Source organism: Chelonoidis abingdonii, chromosome 8, assembly GCF_003597395.2.
Source record: "Chelonoidis abingdonii isolate Lonesome George chromosome 8, CheloAbing_2.0, whole genome shotgun sequence".
Classification (NCBI taxonomy): domain Eukaryota; kingdom Metazoa; phylum Chordata; order Testudines; family Testudinidae; genus Chelonoidis; species Chelonoidis abingdonii.
Genome location: NC_133776.1, coordinates 89,858,483 through 89,878,608, shown reverse-complemented (window position 1 = coordinate 89,878,608; position 20,126 = coordinate 89,858,483). Strand labels below are relative to the sequence as shown.

The following is a 20,126-nucleotide window of genomic DNA, read 5'->3' as shown; positions in this document are numbered from 1 at the left end:
ACAGCGTTAAATCGGTATATCGGCCATTAAACCGATTAAAAGTCGCAGTGTAGACCTGGCCTTACTGACTTACACACAAACTGCTGTTACCGGTACAAAGTAAGCAAACAAAAAATAGAAAACAAAGTTTTCCCTCTAATTTCTGTATTATGATAATTTTAATGCTAGCAAGTAAATGTTTTCAGACAACAGTGTGACTTGGTTTTAGGCTGACAATGTCTCCATCCCCTTCATTTATAGTTTGTTCATTAAAACGAGGCAATTAATGCTAATTTTAGTATTCTGGTGCATGAAAGTCTAATACAAGTATTGGATTGTGATGTACTAATAAGCGCATGAAAGTAGCTAAATAGACTTTCCTGGCTTACAAATGTAGGTGGATCTAAAAGCCTTTTAGCAGAACATATCAGCCAGATAATGATTCTCACCAACATACTCACAGCTTTGTAATCTGAGGGAGGTTTTTCTCTTAGTTTAGTTTAGTTTAGAAAGAGCACCCTGCAAATATTAGGTCAAATAGTAGACAGGCGTTGTTTCGCTATGCAATTTGGATGCAAATGTATTATCTAGTGTCAAAACAGGCATAGACCTGGAAGAACAATACATTACCATCTACCAGCTAAATGAGAAAGACAGTAAAATGACATATGGACCATTTTTCATAAAACGGGTTAATTTTTGTTTTAATTTAATTTGGTAATCTGTTTTCTTATGTACGACCTGATAGCTCTCTGATTACTTGGATATTGCATCCAGTGCTTGCTCATGCATGCCTGAAGTTTTTTATGCTTGCTACATTTAACATCATCCACTGAGAACTCCTCATCCAGATCTCTGCTCACTGCATGTGAAACGTCGTAGAAATTCAAGGTCTCTGAGTTCCTCATCAGGGCTCTCTCTGGAACTGGTCCAGGTAACCTCAGACAGGAGGGAGGAACTCAAGAAACTGAAGGGTGAAGCTTGTGAGAGTGGGAGACACAGCTTTTTCAGCACCAGGCCTGAAGCTCTAAAGCTCATACTAAACGAAGCAAAGAGGGAAAATAAGGCTCATTATGATTTTGGTTATAATTTCTTCAGAGGTGCTCAAACACTATAGTGATGGTCACACTGTGGGAAAAGACGGTTACTCGCCTTTGTAACTGTTGTTCTTCGAGATGTGTTGCTCATATCCATTCCAGTTAGGTTTGTGCGCGCAGCGTGCACGTTTGTCGGAAGATTTTTACCCTAGCAACACTCGGTGGGTCGGCTGGGCGCCCCCTGGAGTGGCGCCGCTATGGCGCTGGATATATATCCCTGTCGACCCAGCAAGGCAGTCCCTTCAGTTCTCTTGCTGGCTACTCCGACAGAGGGAAGGAGGGCGGGTGCGGAATGATAGAGCAACACATCTTGAAGAACAAACAGTTACAAAGGTGAGTAAACCGTCTTTTCTCTTCGAGCTTGCACATGATCCATCCAGTTAGGTCATTCCCAAGCTTATCATAGGCGGTGAGGTCGAGTGAAATATGGCAGAATGTAAAACTGCTGAGCCCTAAGGCTGCAGCCATCTCTTGACTGTTGAAGCCAGAGCATAAATGAAGTCAAGGGTATGGACTCGAGGGACCATGGAGCTGTGCACGATACGATCTTCGTGGGTAGGTACACATCAGGTAACAAGTCAGCAAGCAGCAGATGAAGCCTGAGCCCTGGAGATAAATGCATGTGATAGGTGGCTTGGGGAAATGTGAGCCAAATCATAACAAGCTGCGGGTGCAACGTCATCACCCTCAGATGATGCTCTGAGAGGAAACAAGTAGGTCTTCCTTCAGTCTGCTACTGCGACTCGGACCGGAGAGTTGGGCATGTTAGCGAAATGGTTTTGTCCCACTCAACACAAAATGTGAGCGCTGTACAGACATCCAGAGAGTGCAATTGTTGTCCCCATCGCGTTGAGTTGTGGTTAACATGAAAGGCCAAAATCACTTAGGGAGGAAAGCCGGGTGCGGTCATAACCGCACCCTTGTTCTTGGGAACATAGTGTATGGCGAACCACCATAGAGAGCCCTGGAGCTCAGAGACTCGTCTGGTCGATGTAATGGCTACGAGGAAAGTCGTCTTCCAAGACAGTATGATAGCTACAGCGAGCAGGTCGCTAAACCTGCTCGAATGGGAGGACGATATAAGTCTGGTTAAAAACCAGGTGTAATCCCAGGTTGGGGCGGGCGCGTACCTAAGGGTGTAAGCGCTCCAAGCCCTTGAGGAACCTCGAAACGCATGCGATGTGAGAACACAGGAACGACCACCTAGCCTGGTGGAAGGTAGAGATGGCTGCCAAGTGGTAACCCCTCAGTGATGACACAGCTAGGGCCCGGCTGTTGTAGGCCAGGAGGGTAAGTCCAAAAAAGAGGGAATCGAGACCTCGAGCAGGAGTAAGATAAAGGCGTTTCACACCTGTAGGAGAAAACGCTTCCACGCTGGCCAGGTACGTTGACCAGGTGAATGGCTTCCCTGCTACCCTCCGATAGTCACGCAGCACAGCAGACCGTGAGGTGCAAGAGAATGCAGGTCCAGGTGGCGAAGTCTGCCGTGGTCCTGAGGTATGAGGTCTAGGTGAGTGGCACGGGTAATGGGTTGGCTATTGACAGTCGAGAACGTGGTGTAATCAGTAGCTGTCTGGACATGCTGGAGTGATCATGATGATGCCATCGCCCTGCCCCTGAGAAAGTTTGAGCAGACCCAATGAGCCCGGGGGGCAGTGGGAAGCATAAAGGAGTTGCGCCTTCCACGGCATAGGACAGCGTCCCGATTGCGATCCCCGGGAGAGACCTGGCAGGAGCAGAACCTCGGACATTTCCTGTTCTCGTGGAAAGCGAACACAGGTCATATGTGGGAAAAACCCCACTTCTGGCAACAGAAGGCATCCAATCGGCAGGGCGACCACTCGTGGGACAGGAAAGATCCGTGCTGAGGCAAGCGCCAAGGCGTTCCCAATACGCCCTGGGAAAGGACGCTAAACGCCGTAAGATTTATCGAGTGGCTATGCCAAAAGTCCCAGAGATGGATGGCCCCTGACAAAAGGGAGGAGGACCATCCTCCCAGGTGTTAATGTAACACATGGCCATGTGTTGGCTGTAAAACTGAGCGCCATGCTAATAGCTGCTTGTGCTGGAACAACCCTGGCACGCCAGCGGACTCCTCTCATTTTGGACATTGACTATGGAAGCCAGCTCCTGAGAGACCAAGAGGCCATAAGCTCGAAGTTACTGAGGTGAGCACCTGAGCCGAGAGATGACCGCGTCATCGTCATGGTGGGGACAGTGAGGACTGGGGCGGATGGAGCGGCGTCCTGCCACGATCAGGGAGGAGTTAGCCCACCATTTCTAGGGAGCCTAGGGTGCTCGAGGGAAGTGACTGATCGTGACCATGTGGCCCTGTCCAGGTGTACGGCGATTTGAGTCAAACTGGAGAGAGACAGAGCGAGCTTAGCGTGTTTTGGGTACAAAACGAGGAGGCAGCCATTGACCAGCAGACGGAGTACAAGTGCGAGCGCGAGGTCAGCGGTGTAGGGCAAGAAGGTAGCAAAGGTACCAGCTCGCGGCGCTAAGGGGGGGAGATCAGTGCCCATTGCGCTGAAACCGTGGGCTGTGGTAAAGCAGCGAATCCAGCTAGCTAGGAGTCCAGGAAGCCCCGTGGAATCTTAACCTAATGCGTCGGGCAACCAGAAGTGGATGTTCCATAGATGATCATCAGGCCCTAAACTATGTGAAGACGGGCCCCTGACGGTGCCACAAGGCTGAGTTAGAGATTGTGTCTGAGGATCTCCTATCAGATAAGCCAATCGTCCAGAAATGACGGAAAACAGCATATCCAATCGTCGAGCGGAGGTGGTTGGCGACTTATGGCCACACACTTTGGTTAATACAGCCTGTTGGGGATGGAGAAAGCCAAACAGCAAGACCGTAAACTGGCAAGTACCGGACGGTTGGCTAGAAAAGCGGCAGGTATCTCCTGTGCGAAGGGAATGATGGCAATGTGAAAGTACTGCCACCTTCAAGATCGAGGGCCGGCAAACTCAGCCATGATCCAAGGACAGCATAATGGTTCCCAGGGAATACCATGCAGAACTTCAACCTTATCATAACTGGTTTGAATCCGTAGGTCGTAGGAAGGCTCTGAGACCCCATACGAGTTGGGAATTAGGGAATAAGGGAAGTACCTTTTGCCCCTTCGTCCATCAAGCGTCTGCAACCCTGTAAGAGGAATTGCCCGAGAGGAGTCCCTTGCAGAGGGACAGGGGTGGACAAATTGGCAGGTGTACCATACTCCCCACACGTTACGGACGACACGCGACTGAAGTTAATCTGGACCACGGCAAGAAGAAGGTAGGAGTGGATCCGCCGTAACCGGTACGCGCCCTCGGGTGCACCTTGAACAAGATTGTCTTTGTCCTGGTGGTGATGTGAGGTGACCTTGATGCTGCCCTGCTAGGGGCCTGACATGGCACCGGTATCTGCAACCAACTCAGCCGCGCCGCGTCTGCAAGTCTATCTGTGGCTCAGGCCACAGAGTCGTGGAGGTGTGGCTGGGGAAGGAAAGGCCTGCGTAGGTCGTTCGGTGTATGACACGGCCGAGAGAAGTGCTTCAGGACCGTTGTCCCTTCAGGCTTGCAGCCGGGGGTTTCACTGCAAAGACGGCTACATCTCACAATGGTCAATGTGAAAGGGCGGAGCGTTGAAACTGAAGCATGAATGCCCCTCATGGTAATGAGGGCGATGGAGGGAAGCCTCTGGCCACATTTTTCCCTTCCTCCAAGAGGGCAGTGACTCTGGCAGGAGTTCTTGATGAGAAGCTCCATAAATTTATTCACCGCCATCCAGGTGTTTATGAATTATAGGGCTCAAGCAGGGCTTATTGATTGATGCCACGCGGGCTATAAAGGCTTGCAAGTAACAGGACTTGCGCTGGAAAAAACCTAGGGTTTCCCCCAAAAATCCGCCCAAAGCCCCCCCCCCTTCGATTCGGGGCTGCACCGCTGGCCATGCAGAATAATTCAACTGAACTACTAGTGAGCAGGGAGGCGGGATGGACAGACTATTCGACCCGTCCTAGAGTACGGGGCATCCGCCGGATGGTCCGAATACACGGTGGGCTCCTCTAGTGGGCAACCGCGATGAATGTCCACTACCCGGGCTCTAAACTTCTGGGACCTCCGCCACCTGGATATTCTGCATTGGAGTGTCACCCTCATACGGAAGGTCCTGAGGTCTCAGGTTGTTGGTGGGCACACCAGCACGCGGTCCTGAGCAAAAGAGCGCCGCGTGGGAAGACACTGTTGCATGTCCGATGGCCATGGAGGTGCTGAAAATCAGGGGCGAGCTCTGATCTACCAGACTAAGGCATCAATTCAAAATGCAATTTTGCACAACTCGAACCTGGGACCGGTACCGGAAGGCGCACTGTACCTGAACGAGATCCGGACCTCGCAACCAGAGCGGTGCGGGAGTCGAGCGAGATCTCGAGGTCAGATGCGGCTACGGGAGTCACAGGTGCCCTGTTACGCAAATCTGGAGCTGGACGGTGGCTGAGATTACGGGTCCAGTGAAACGGGACCCGACAGTGCGGCGATGCGCGGTGCCGAGGCCTACAGCACGGGACTGCAATAAGTGGGCGTCGGGAGCGGAAGCGCGACAGGTACCTGGGGAGCCATCTGTGGATATCGTGATCATAGGACGGTGCCGCTCTGCTCAACCAACAGAGAGGTTGGATATGTTTTTTCAGTTGTTGATCAAAGGGAGGCTGGGCCAAGAGACTGTATACGGCATACCGGTGGTTGCGGGGTTTCAGCAGAGCACCATCTACCCGTCATGCAATGAGATCCTCGCATGGAACCTCCGGCGTGGAGGGAAAGGTAGCTCGACCCAGGGGCCTGTACGCGGGAGTCTGTCGCCCCGGATCCGATGGCTTGTGGGACCGGTTGAACGGTCGCCTGAGTCGCCAGTGCCTCAGCAGGTGTGGTGCCCAGCGATCCAACCGGATGAGACAGGCTTCTGTCGTGTGGTGGGCAGTTCCGCACGGGCAGCATGGTAGGAGCAGACGGGACTCGACCACGGCGTGTGCTGGGAGCAGTCAGGCACTGGATCGACGGCACCTGTGGGACGGGATCAACGGTGCCGCGTTGTTGGTGCCCTCGGCAGGTGTTGGTGCCCAGGCGATCTGCTTAGACGCAGTCTCCTGTGCCTCGGTGCATTGGCCACGGAAGAGCAGAGCAAGGAAGCTCAACAGAGGCGCATGCCGGGGAGCAGGCAGGCACTGGATTCGACGGCCCTGTGGGACGGAATCAATGGTGCCGACGTCAGAAATCACAGTGCCTTCTGCAGGGGTGGTGCCAGTCAATCCGACTTAAACATGAGCTCTCTGGCGTGGTGCAGTTGCCAAGAAACAGGCGCGTGCCGGGAGTTCGGGCAATGGCAGGAGGAGTCGGGGGCTTCCTCGACTGAGAGAGAGGGGAGCGTGCCGAGTCAACTCGGTAGCTGGCAACGGGCGGTGGGCCGGCGGGGGTCTGGGTGGCCGCCGGGAAAGGTGCTCTGTCGCCGAGTGGCCAGCGCCGTGCAGAAGGTTCTTCTGGAGGATAAATGAAAGGCCGTCCTCTCGGCTTCAAAAGCCTTGCAAATGGGCACTTAGCTGCTGAAATTGCGACCTTCCCCAAGGCCACGCAACAGGAGTCCTGTGGATCTCTCGTCAGCAAAATCGGGCTGTGGCAGGCAAGCATGGTTTAAAAAACGTGAGCCTGCATGGCTCCATGCCCGGTTGCGGGGAAGGGCTACTCCCCGAACCCCGCTAACTATTACTAAAACTAAATATGCTAGTAAAGAAAAATGCATAAGTATATATAATTAACTAAAAGATTATAACTATATAACTAATACGAAGAACTATGTAGCTAGGAGAAGTGAAGGTCAGCTAAGGCCCTTGCCGCCTCCCCCTGTTCCCTGTTCCAACGACCGACATGGGCGGTAAAAAGGAACTGAAGGGTGGCTGAGTCAGCAGGCGTATATATCCGGCGCCATAGCACCCAGCCGACCCACCGAGTGTTGCTAGGGTAAAAATCTTCCGACGAACGTGCACGCAGCGCGCGCACACCTAACTGGAATGGATATGAGCAAGCACTCGAAGAAGAACTTACAGAGACAGAAAACAAGTATGCAACATTATGCACTCTCTCTCTCCACCTGTAATTCAGTTTTAGCCCATTGTAATGCAGCTTCCTTTTCCATTAGCCTACTTATTTTCAGGAGGTATTAACATATACCATAAGAAATTTATTTGTCAAGTAATTATACTGGCAAAGGCTTTGTAATACCTTATCTGTTCTGGCTATTCTCAATATACGTGTGGCGAAATTAGACAATATGACTGATGTGGGACCCTAACAGAACATAAAACTATTTGGCATCCATGATATCATTAAAAAAATAATGACTTCATATGTTACTATTGCACCAAATGTTGTCGTAGCAGCAGCCTTCAGCATCACTGCGGTTGTTGGAATAACAATAGCACAGAAACTGGGGAGATGGGATAAGAGAGTAAGGGTGAGAGGGGAAAATCATTTTTAACTGCATTGTTCATTATTTCATGGTATTTAATATTTCCTCCTTTCAACTTTTCTTTTGTCAACCAATTGACATAAGGCATATTCTACAGATGGATCGTACAGCTGTGGATCTATTGGGTCAAAGGTGTGTCCGCTTGGATTTACTACCTAGTCAACCAGTAGGCAGATATTACAGAGGCAGGGGATGATACCAATACAGACATGTTTGTGGGGTTAGAGCGTGAATGTGCATGTGTGGGTTGGGGATGGGGGACGCTGGTCAGCCACTGGACTAGAATCAGCTTTTGCTATTTCTCTGGTCAGCTTTATTTATTTATTTATTTACTGAGCTGTGCTGCAATGGGAGGTATTGAACTGCATTAATCCAAAGTCCCCTGTAACAATGCCACTTTCACAATACAGGGAAACTGCCTTTGTATTTCCCCTCAGTGGTCCAGTAATAGCACCCACTCTCAGGTTTCTAACTCCCCAGCTGTTGCCTTTCTTCCAAGGTGACCTGCATCTCACTCTCTTCTGACTAGGGTATTTCAAAGCTGCACAGTTCCCTGCCTTTACTGTGTTATTGCCAGCAGAGACAGGCTGCCCTAATACACCTGCTTGTTTTCTATTCAGATATGGATAACAGTGCGATTGCCCACAGTTATAAGTTCCCACTCAGTTCTTTCTAAGCAAGCCTGTTTTATTCTTAGAGTGAAAAGCATTAGAGAAAATATATTAAAACAATAAAAGAACCGACACACAGGCTAATATATTTACCAGCGATCACCCCAACCCTGATGTGGGCTCTGGCAGGTGCCAGTGCCTCACCCAAGGAGATTCCTTGTGGTTTCAAGTTCATCACAGCTTTAGCTCAGAACAAGCACACAGTCTTATGGGCCTCCATAGGTGCAGTCCTTCAAACCTGTCCCTAAGGATTAGGTACCTCCATGGACCAGGGGCCCTGTCTGTTTGCTGGCTCAGGAAGAAGTCCTGTTTAAAACCAGACTGCTTATATAAAAAATCCTTTGTCTGTCGGCCCCTGAGAATCCAGTAAACCTCTACAGAGGCTGGCTTCAAAGGGCTGATAACCAAAGAAACAACATTAGCATTCCCCTCCTCCTACAGGAATTACATACAATTCTTCAATAACACATACAGAATTGCATTTTCAGTACAATGGATCCCAAAGGTGTTAAACCTAATTCAGTAAGTTTAAATTTAAATCAAGAAAGTTTATCTTAATTCCATAAGGCTTGTCCAGGATATTATAGCTGGTACAGATAGATCTGCCCATCTTTTCACTACCAATTAAATATTTTACCCCTACACCAAAGTAGATCCTTCATTGTGTTTCAGTTCCTCGTAGCTCAGGTCAGTCACGCACAAAGTCCAGTGGTTAGGTCAGAGGTTCTCAAACTGGGGGTTAGGACCACTCAGGGGGTCATGAGGTTACTACATAGGGAGTCGCAAGCTGTCGGCGTCCACCCCAAACCCTGCTTTGTCTCCAGCATTTATAATGGTGTTAAATACATTAAAAAGTGTCTTAAATGTAGGGAAGGGGTCACACTCAGAGGCTTGCTATGTGAAAGGGGTCACCAGCACAAAATTTTGAGAACCACTAGGTTAGGGTGCTGGCCTCGGACTTGGAAGTTAAAGATTGTGACTGTTCAAATACTGTGTCAATTGGGACCATTTAAGTAAAAGGAATCAAACTATTGTAATCTACACTTTTATACCAGACATGTCACAGTAGTAACTGAGTTCCAAATAAAATCTGAAGCTGGTTCTCATGTTACTGCCTAGCTTTATTTCGCATTCTCTGATAATCCAAAAGAGTGTTAACAAGTAGATTTGAATACTTCTTTTACTTGCTTCAATAATTTATCTTCCTTATGGCATTTCATAGTGAATGTCAGTGCATATTTTTTCTCTCTCTGTCTTACTTGCATATTCATTTTTGGAAACAAACATCGCAATTATCCTGAGTTTTGCATCTAAATCTACCAATGGTGTGGAATTCTATGATTTCAGACACTGTTTTTAGTATCACTGTTTAGGCATATATTTTATTTAGTAATCCCTCCCCCACAAGTTGTATGTACTACAGAAATGCCAATCTTAATATATACAGTGTTGCAGCAAGTATGAGTCTATCACCAGTTCCAAGATATTTAGTGTTCTTTTTAAAGTCCCCGCCCCTAGAGTCAAGTGATTATGTAAGAATCTCAAAAATAGAGTTTCTAGCCCCCATGGTAGCAGAGAAAAGACTGAAAATGCAACTAGAATATACCCCCAAAGGCTTAGAAAGCGGAAGGTAAACAAAAAGGAAACCCATATTCATTATTTTAAAAGAAATCTTATGCTTGTCAAGCCAATCTCCTGATTTTTTGAGATTTGATTCATGATTTTTTAATCAGTGGGATGGTCGGTAAGTGTGTATGTGTGTGTCAGTAAGTGTGTCGGTGTGTGTGTGTGTTCACATCTACATATATAAACAAATATGAACCACAACCCACAAAAATCTCATGTGGATTCAGCTCTTGATTAACTCAAAATTTAAATTAAGATTTTTGTCTTAAGCCTATCTCTACATAAAAAATACAGTACTAAGGGTTTTGTTTTTGTTTTTGTGTGTTTGTCTGTTTTTACAAAGGACAACCTAAATGTTTCACAAATAATGGAGCCCACACTGTATTAGGTATCAAGAGGTACCAAGGAGTCAAGTTACCTGGTTACCTCTGGTAGTACTTATGGATATTAAGTAAGAATATTACACATATTCTCTCAGCTCCCTCTCACCTCCAGTGAACATACTTGATGTCACACATGTTGCATTTAGACTTCTCTCTTTTTCTCTAAACATAATTCCATGTAGAGTTAGGAAAAAAATAAGAAATAATAGCAAAACTCCATATGCAGAGATGCAGTGCCTAGCAACCTACGATGGACTGAGGGAAGCAATCACAAATTATCTGCAAGAGGCAGTTGGAACTAGGGCTTGGGGTAAACATACACACAAACAACATGTCAGCCATGATAAAGAGTGTAAATTTGAACAGATGTCACTTCCAGAGTAGCAGCAGGCAGATTAAACAGAATTGGTTTTGGATGAAATCCAAGGAAGATGAAGAAAATAGGAAGCTGTTGCCCTGAGCTCCCATAGAAATCTAGTGTCCAGAATCGCTTTTCCATAGTAATCATAATTCAGTGGTGAGAGAAAGCCAGTTTAAAATAAATTCACTGTTCTACATTCAAATGTACTATGTGCCAATTCTAAATGTTTATTTTAAGAAATCTAGCTGTTTGGAGGAATTTAACACAAACCAGTGCTAAATGCGTAGAAAACATTCAAATTATGTTCATCTATGGTGGTATTATTTGATTTATAGACATGTAACAACTGAGTGACAGACTGGATGTGGAAGGGTTCTGGAAGGACTGATCCATATTAAGACATCTTAAAATAAAACACAGAATGATTATAATTAGATCTAGGTCCATATTTCTTCCTGAATAAGTCTAGTAACACATTTTATTTGTCTACACACACACACACACACACACACACACACACACACACAAGTTTTCGAGCCTTCACAGAGCATTTCTTCAGGAGAAGAAAGTATTCATTCTTTACAATTCCTAACTTTTCTGAAGACTATCCTGTTTTATCAGCCTTTTCCATATGCAGATTTTTTTTTTCAATAAAACAGTATCTATCTGGGTCTCTGTGTCATATATCCAGGACACTAAATTATTTTGCAGGTGAGCGCTTATGTGGCGGCATCATTAGAAGAGCTAAATTGCTTCTCCCCACGTTTACATAATATGATCACAAGCTATATATTTGAAATATTTGTTACGCAAACAGAAAATTGTTGCAATTTTGTCATTTCTCTCTGTTCCCATGTTCTAACTCACACGCAGTTGGGGAAACTTTGGTAATGATTTTGCTATTTTCATAATATATCTATCTCATAGAGCTGGAAGGGACCCCAAAAGATTGCTGAGTTCAGCCCCCTGCCCTCGCTATCAGGTTCAAGTACTGATTTTGCCTTGTATCCTTAAATGGCCCCCTCAAGGACTGAGCTCACAATGCTAGGTTTAGCAGGCCCATTCTCAAACCACTGAGCTATCCCTCCCCCGTGTCAGTGTGAGTTTACTCTTAAGGAGGTGATTTATAGCTAAGACAAAATAGTTGTACTCTTGGATATGTGCATTGTTTATCATCACCATTATTATTACTTTTGACAAATGCATATCAATGAAGGGCAAAAGTTTCTTTTAATTCATTATAAACAACGAATAATTCATGAAGATAGACCTTCACTTTTCAATATAATATTCTTTAAATTAAGGTGACTATATAACTTAAAACAATATTAAGACAATTTCTAAACAGAGATGCTTTGGGTAATGCATGTAGCACTGACTCATGGTCTGTATGAATGCAAAATGACTGACACGCTATTATTTCTCAAAATTAATTAGTAATAACTTTCCTAGTTAATGCTAAGCTCCATGTGGAAGATACAAAAATAGCACACATCATTTAATATGCATAACAGATGCTGTTATAGTTCTACATATCTGAATAGTGTTTTCATATTTGTAAGGAACTGAGGGCAGTATTTCAGTCTGAATTGTTGTTGGGTTATTTTTTTTAAGTCAATAATACAAGCCTACAAAATTAAAATGCACTACTTGTGTCAAATGCAACAAAATCATTGTTTGTTTATTTTTAAGGTGCTAATAAAAAAGATTAATGACACTGCTAGATAATGAAACAATCTGCCACAAGGCAAGCTGCAGAATATAGAGTAGGGCTGTAGCAACAATATCCCATGAAAAACTTCAGTTTTCTTCCAAACACATTAACCAGTCCTTTTACTGCCAGGGTGACATTTCTGCATTTAAGAGAGGTGAGTTGATTTTCATGCAGTGTTTAAAGGTCAGACAGTTAAACTACCTCCATAAGGTGAGTGTTTGCATCTGAAGCAATTTCTGGAGGACAACAACTAAATCAATAAGAGTAATCAGAATCAACAAAAATAAAACCCAGCAGTTTCCTCAAGGCTGAAGCTTACATTAGGCTGTGGCTTGGTCTACATCACCAATTTATGTCAGTATAACTATGTTGCCCAGCTGTGTGAAAAATCTACGCCACTGAGCAACGTTGTTATACTGACCTAACCCCCCATGTAGACAGCGCTATGCTTACTGAAGGGCTTAGCCAGTCAACATAGCTACCAATTCTTGGGGAAGACTACCTCCCCAAGAAGCAGCAGTAGCTCTGTTCACAGGAGAAGCCTCCTATCAACATAGCTCTGTCTGCAAAGAGAATTTTCCATACCCCTGAGTGACACAGTTCTACCGACATAAGGCCATATCTACACTACCACTGCTGTTTGATCTAAGCTACACAATTTGAGTTACATTAGTAGTGTAACTCAAGTTGAAATAGATCATAGAATACCAGCTTTGGAAGGGATCTCAGGAGGTCATCTAGTCCAACCCCCCTGCTCAAAGCAGGACCAATCCCCAGACAGATTTTTGTCCCAGATCCCTAAATGGCCCCCTCAAGAATTGAACTCACAACCCTGGATCTAGCAGGCCAATGCTCAAACCACTGAGCTATCCATCACCCGCTCTGATAGCTTAGAGCTATGTACCACAGGGTCCACACTACGCTATGTCAATGGAGACGCTTTCCTGCTGACGTTGCTTCTGCCTCTCATTGAGGTGGAGTACAGAAGTTGAAGGGAGAGCACTCCCCCATCAATTGAGCACATCTTCACTAGACCTGCTAAACTGATGCAGCTACATCAATAGGAGCAGTGCCGATTTAGCTCCGTAGTGAAGACAAGCCCTAAGTGCTGCAAGTGCACTGCTGCAGCATTCTATGCGTAGACAAGCCCTGAGTCAAAGATCCCCCAAGAAAGCTGACTCAGCCCAGAAAAATCTTTCAGAGATTGTACAATCTTAAATGTAGCAACTTTCAACACTCTATCTGGAAAGATCAGATTATTTTTCACTCAGATAAATAACCTTATTCTCCCTGTGTAAAACACCCCAAAGTAGCAATTTCACTTCTTGCTTAGGACGGGACATTTTCACTTTCAAATAGTAAAACATTGGGAGTAATTGGCATAAATATTACTTCATTTCATTTAATATTTTTTCTTTAAAAAAAAGGCTTATGTTGAACTTACCACAGTTATATGTACTATAGCTTGCAGGGCTGTGTTCTTTAGCTCTCAAGACACATAAGCTCTAGGAGGTAGTGTGAATTCATGATGCTCAAAACATTTTGATTTCTGTTGAAAAGAAAAATATATAAAATAAAAATCACTAGAGATCTATGGTCAAGTCTTTACTCTGTTTATTAGCCATAATGGTCCTGGTTCCTGGCTACTTAAGAAAGTAGCTGCCTGTCGCCCTAACTTCATCCCATCAGTGTAAGATCACTTGAGATATTTATATTTACAGTCCCTAGTACTGAACTGGGGGGAACTAGAGGCATGTATTGCTGAGAAAGGGGCTTTGATTCTGAAGCTACTGCTGGTAGAAAAATATTCAGCGAAAATCATTTTTTTTATGAAAAAGGCAGGTTCAGCAAAACCAAAACATTTTGCCAAATTGTTCATGTTGGGAAAAAAAATCCAAAAATGTCAAAATGAAACATTTGGATTTTTCAGTTTGAAATAACTTTTTATTTAGAAATTTTCCTCAATTTTATTAAAAATAATTTAAAATTAATAAATGCTTGAAATCAAAATGAAATGTTTAGTTTCAGGTCAAACAATTTTTTCCAACTTTTCATTTCACCAAAAATATAATACATGTTTGCAGTTTGACCCAAAAAATGTTTTTTGGTTTTTTTTTTTGGAATTGCCTGCAAACCAAAAAATCTAATATTCACACAGCTCTATCTGAAATGTAACCACCTAGAGACTTTTCCTACCTAGACAATACGGATAATCTTGTAGTTAAGGCACTGGTTTGAACATAGAAAAAATGGATTCAATGCCCAGCTCTACCTCAAATTTACCATATTAACTCGGGCAAGTATCTTTCCTTCAGTTCTCCCATCTGTAAAATGGGGCTAATGAGGATATTAAATTCCATTTTCCATTAGCAGAGGTGGGGGAATGTGATGGGGCCAGCAGCAAAAGGAGAAAGCCCCAGGAGTGAAGGAGACATTTGCTAACAGATAGAAAGTAGCTCTTCCCCCTCTCCTTAGAGTCTCTGGCATCAATTAGCCAGTTGAGATGGGAGGGCTGCTGACTGGCCAACATTCCTCAGCTCTAGGGATTTAATCTGTTCCCCAGCTATATAATGAGTAGGGCCCTACCAAATTCACAGCCATGAAAAACGCATCACAGACCATGAAATCTTCTTTCCTCCCATGAAATCTGGTCTTTTGTATGCTTCTACCCTGCATTATACAAATTTCACAGGGGAGACCAGAGTTTCTCAAATTGGGGGTCCTGCTCAAAAGGAGTTGCAGGGGGTCATAAGGTTATTTTAGCGGGGTTGCAGTATTTCCACCCTTACTTCTGCGCTGCCTTCAGAGCTCCGCGGCCAGAGAGTGGCGACTGTTGGCTGGGCGCCCAGCTCTGCAGGAAGCAGCATAGAAGTAAGGGTAGCAATACCATACCATGCCTTCTTTACTTCTGCACTGCTACTGATGGTGGCTCTGCCTTCGGAGCTGAGGTCTCAGCCAGAAGCTGCTGCTCTCCAGCTGTCCAGTTCTGAAGGCAGCGCCACCACCACCAGCAGCACAGAGGTAAGGGTAGTAGTACTGCAATCTCCCCTACGATAACCTTGTGGACCCCCCCTCCCCCACAACACTCCTTTTTGGGTCGGGACCTCTAGAATTACAACACTATGAAATTTCAGATTTAAATATCTGAAATCATGAAATTCACAATTTAAAAAATCCTGTGACTATGAAATTGACCACAATGGACCATGAATTTGATAGGGCCCTAATAATGGGGATAACACTTTTTCCCTGCCTTTTGTGTATAGATATAAGCTCTTCACGGTAGGGACTGTCTCTGTACAAACAGCAGATAGCACACTGGGGCAATAATCTTTTTTCAGGTCTCTGTCTAGGCATTACTGTAACACAGACAGCTCTCGTTACAATAGTGTAAACAGAATTTGAGTTTGTTAACCTTCACTGTAGGTGCAAGGATCATTCATTCACACGTGTGCTTGCTTGAAAGCAAGTTTGACATAAGAGAGGATGTCTTGAGATGGTGAATTGCCAATGAATACTGCCTCTCGTAGGAAGACTATGTTGTGATTTATCTATGTATTCATGTGAATGTGTGTATCTATGTGTATACATACAATAGCTATATTTATGATGTTTTTTCATTGAAGAAAATAAAAATAATGAAAGGGAAAAAATAAATAGGAAGTAATAGGAAAATGCTATGAAGAGGAGAGTGCCAGATGGAATGAGAGAATAAAAAAAATAGAAAGAAATATAGAAATGAAAAGACAGAGAATAAGCATAGAAACAAAGAAAGAAACAGTAAAGATTGTACTTTGCATTAGAATTGTTTCATTTTTGTTAGGAAGTTATTATTCTAACCACAAAAGATTGTACTGGGCTACATGCTTGCCTGCTGTAGTTCTTAGGTTGAGGAGTTCACCTTGACTATGACACTGTGATCTCAATCTTCCTTTGTTTCAGATTTGAGATATGGTACATGAGTTTGTTAATTTTCAGCTACTTTTCAACTAATCTAGGGGAAATCTCAGTCACTGCTTTTACCTTGCTTGCTTTGAATTTTGGAAATAAGAAATCCATAGTGTAGAGGCTTTGATTTTGTCATCACTACATCAATTGCCTTTAATTACTGTTTTGTTTGCCAGGTCTCTCCAAGAAAGTAGTTGGAACAAGTTATAGTTTATATTTAAGGTAACACTTCTCTCTCTTTATATACATATACACACACATACACACACACACACATATATATATATATATATACACATATATATATATATATACACACACACATTCCTGAAAAACATTCTGGTTTATTTTAGAGCTACCATTTAATTCATCATTCATTTCAAAACAATTCCAGAGATTTTATTGCCTCTAATGACTGGTTTTGTGAATTAATAGACTTTAAATTGTTGGGAGAATATTTTTGGAATAGACCTGTCCTTCAAATCATTTCTAGATATCTGAACAATAATTTCTCTCTCTTCTGTTATTGTACCTTGATTCTATCCAACCTTAGCTTTCTCTTAATTTTTCATGTATACATATGGAACTCTGTAGTGGAGCCAGAAATACAGGTCTAGGCCATGGGAGGCACAGAAGACAAGAAATTCAGGCTTTCCTTAGCATATCCCCATTCCAAACCCACTGGACAAAGGGTTGCAAGTTACTGCCCATCCAGTCTGTAACTAACTTCCACTTAATACTGTGGGATATACTCTCAAGCAGTTTTCAAGGGCAGAGACATTTTAGGATGTCCTGGCACAACATCTAGCAAGGGGCTGTGGGGAAGATTTTGCAGAGGCACAGGTATCCCAAGATATATGAATTTAGGGAACTGACTCCTGAACATGACCTTGCCCCCAATAGACAACTGAGCCCTTAATGAAAAATTGTACATGGTGAGAATAGCCATATGATAAATAATAAAGCCCTTTAATTCTACCACGTTTTGATAGACTGCATTTAATTTTGCAACCTTACCAAGCTCTCCTATACTTTCTCCTCTAGCCTATCTCCTCCAGAACCACTTCTGTGGAAAAAAACCATTTTAAAAGCTGTTGCCACTAAATATTTTCTTCTTTCTTGCAAAAATTAGTCAAGATGAGCAACATTCATCTAGTGACACATTTAAGATCTGCTATTTTGAAACCTTATACAGCTATATCTGTGTATCTAGAACATAACTGAGCTTAGATGAGACCTGATCTCAATGTCTTTCCCTAGGTAGTACAGATCCAAACTGAGACAAAGACCCAGTTTTGGATTCAAACCTTACCCCTTGATTCTCTCTGTATAATGGGAAGCCTGCACTGCTGCTCCATCCATATAATTTTTCTGTGGATAAATATAGGATTTCAATATTTCACGTTGTCAGGGAAGTACCTTTCATGGAACTCAATTCACTAAAAAAAAATAAATTTTGCATTTGAAAATAAAACATAACCTAGGAAATAATCCTGAGTACAGGCATGGTAACAGAATTGTTTTAAGTGCACCTGTTATCTTTAGCTAATTATACATACAAACATTGCAATAGTTTCTACTAAGAGAAAACAAAGTAATCTTATAGACAAGATAAGGCACTCCTGAAGAGCTTGAGATTGAAACTTATCAGATAGCTGTGGATTTACAGTGATGGAGTAGGAATTTGCAGGCGTTTTTTATTTTAATGAAGTGAAAGACACCATTCTGTCCTGTTTATAGAAGAGTATGCTTTCTATGGCAAAGGCAGACAAAAGATTTTGACCACCTTTATGTTCCCTGTAAAATGTTTTGCAAGGTTCCAACTTCAGGAATGGTGCTGACCAGGACTGATTCTGCTCTCCTTTACACCGAGGTGAATGATGAGTAACTTCATTGACGTAAATGGAGTTATACTAGCATAAAACCAGTGTGAGAGCATCACAACCGCAATGTATACTGCTGCATGGGAAAGCTTGCATGATGGCTCTTCACACAGAAGAATCATTCTTTCAGCCTTCATGAACATTAATAAAGAAAAATATTTGCTGCTGCATTCTCATCCCATTGATTTAAATGGGGACTTCTCATGCACGTAATTTAAGAACATGCTTGAGCACATTGCTGAACAGGGAGAGGATTATTCACGTTTGATACTAAGCATATGCTTAAGGGCTTTTCTGAATTGGGCCCTTAGCGAGAGTAACAAGAAATAAGTTTTTGTTATAAAACATTCATAATTTGTCAACCTAATGGTTTAATTACAACATCTCAAAAAGTTACAGTTATAATGGAACTGTTAATCCTGTAATGCGATTGATTTACTATTACCGGTACTTTCTCCCCATCTTCCTCTGCAAACAGGTAAGAGTGCCTCACTGGAAATGAATGTGTTAGTCTCTAAGATGCCACAAGTACACCTGCTCTTTTTGTGGATACAGACTAACACAACTGCTACTCTGAAACCTGTCACTGGAGAATGTTCATGCACCTCCCCCATGCCCTATGTTGCTGACGTTGCCAGCAAATACATCTTTCTCATTTAGCTGCAGCTCTATCATACTCTGATCCAGACTTTCCTTTGCTCCAGGGCCCTCTAATGACTTATAGAGAGGAACTTTCCCTGATTCACTCACTGAGACCACCACAAAGGGCAATAATTTCATAGGGAAATTTTTGGTTTCTGTTTGTCTAGCCCTCTGTGAACCTGACAAGCAAAGAGGACAGATTAAAGTCAAGGCATAGATTCTTTAGGAAATCTTAGAAGGTTTGTTCACCACAGTTCAAATCCCTTTTGAAAAGCTCAGTGCACTTCTAGTCATACCATTTATTTAACAGTTCAAGTCCTGGGAGGATACTGAAAAATCATAATTTTGCATATCCTATCTCTCTCATGTCTTTTATGTATTGTCTGATGAAAGTCTACTTTTCTTTATCAACGTTAACTCAGTGGCACCTTTTCATTTATTCCATGGATATCAAGTCTTTGTAGCAATCACATAATCATAAAGAACATTGTTTCATTAATGAAAAGGCAGAAAGTTTTTACCAAGTGTGACTCAGGCAACATAGCTTGTACTAAAATAGTGGGGGGTGGACAGAGATAGATAGGGATACATTTTAACAAGCCAAACATGGAGTTTCTATGGGTAGAGAAACAGTCTCAACTTCCCCATCTGGTCTATCATCAAGGCAGTTATTTCAGTCTTATGCATGCTCCTTGCCAGACTTTAACACATGGACTATTATGCATCCCTCTAGGTAACTTGGTCAACTAATTTACTGGAAGACATTTCCATGCCAGCAGCTAACAAACTGCATTATTGTTTGTAGGACAGTGCAATCATCAGTAATAAAATTCTGCTACTGAACTATGGTCATGGCAGACTGAAACATATGGAGACTGGACAAATTAAGCACAAAACAGCGTCTTTAAAGCAATAGGTAGTGATTGTGAAAGAACAGCTGGCCAGTTCAAGTTACTGGGCTATCAAAAGATCCTGTACAGTCCCTCTGCTACAATATATGGAAAGCGTGAGTACAGTACATGGTAACTGTACTATAAAGACAACCAATTTTTCCCTTTCACTAGTCATGCTATATAGTACTACTCCATGTAGTGTAATGCAATGGGACATAGTATAAAGCAGGGTAACCTGGAATAATAAATAAAATTAATAATGGATAATGGAATATATTAAAAAAATGATGAATTAAGGGACATGTAAGAAAAGTAATATGTAAAAAAAAAAAATCCAGCTGTTTAGATAACAGTAGTAGAGTTGCTAATGTCACTACACAGGGTACGTCTACACTGCACGATTATTTCGAAATAGTTTAAAC

The 20,126-nt window shown here is 43.3% G+C and overlaps 1 protein-coding gene across 5 annotated transcripts in view; it reads right to left on the bottom strand.

Annotated features, from left to right (window-relative positions):
- TENM1 (teneurin transmembrane protein 1) overlaps window positions 1–20,126 on the bottom strand; it is a 1,495,391-nt gene that overhangs the window by 1,142,626 nt on the left and 332,639 nt on the right. For all 5 annotated transcript variants that reach the window (XM_075068828.1, XM_075068831.1, XM_075068830.1 and 2 more), the window contains exon 3: window positions 13,783–13,887. The gene's annotated coding sequence lies outside the window, so the exon portion shown is untranslated. The remainder of the gene's footprint in view (window positions 1–13,782; window positions 13,888–20,126) is intronic.